Here is an 874-nt window from a genome sequence, read left to right on the forward strand (position 1 = left end):
TATTCACTGTGAGTTATAGCATCCCTTTTTACTTTAATTATTTTGGGACTGAGAATACATGCGCTTTTTACATTTTACATACTAGGCACGAGTACTTAAACTTTATATGTGTGTGGGTTTTACAACGGCATAAACATTCCCCTTAGCACGGTAACGTTTAGTCATTGGTTTTTGAACCGGTGAACGCGAATCTTAGATATGGATCCATAGGGTTTGACATCCCCACTCGGGCTAGTCGCGCTAGCATTTAACGGGTGTTTAATACTTTGTGAACATACGCACTCGCCAAGTGTACTTTCAGGGGGTTATAAACGTTTAGTCTAGTTACCGGGTGCCCACGGTTATACATATACTTTTCATACTGTTTTGTTACACTGAAATCTCGTGGCCTACCTTACGTTACTGTTACAACTTAAACTATAGCTCACCAACATTCGTGTTGACTTTTAAGCGTGTATTTCTCAGGTTCCTAGAGGTTTCTTGCTTCCGTTGTTAGATTTGCTGTCTTGCTGTTAAGGACCTGCTGTATTAGTTATCCGCTGCATTACTAGAGATGTCTCATTCATGGAACTTTTCTTTTGCATTCGTAGTTTATGTTAATTTCAATCAATGGCTTTGTAACGACCTTAGGGTCAAATACTTATGTTTATGCTCCTATTCGTAGGATGCACGTTATCTTTTGTAAAATGCTATCGTTTATGAATGCAAACTAGTTTTCAAATAGCATATAGTGTTTGACCGTGTGAAGATCCTGTTGATGACAAATCGTACACGATGGTTTTGTATGGGGCGTCACATTTGGTATCAGAGCATTGGTTGTAGGGAATTAGGTTGCATTAGTGAGTCTAGACCGAACCTAAGTAGGATTCACTAA

The sequence above is a fragment of the Rutidosis leptorrhynchoides genome, chromosome 3 (assembly GCF_046630445.1).
Source record: "Rutidosis leptorrhynchoides isolate AG116_Rl617_1_P2 chromosome 3, CSIRO_AGI_Rlap_v1, whole genome shotgun sequence".
Taxonomy (NCBI): domain Eukaryota; kingdom Viridiplantae; phylum Streptophyta; class Magnoliopsida; order Asterales; family Asteraceae; genus Rutidosis; species Rutidosis leptorrhynchoides.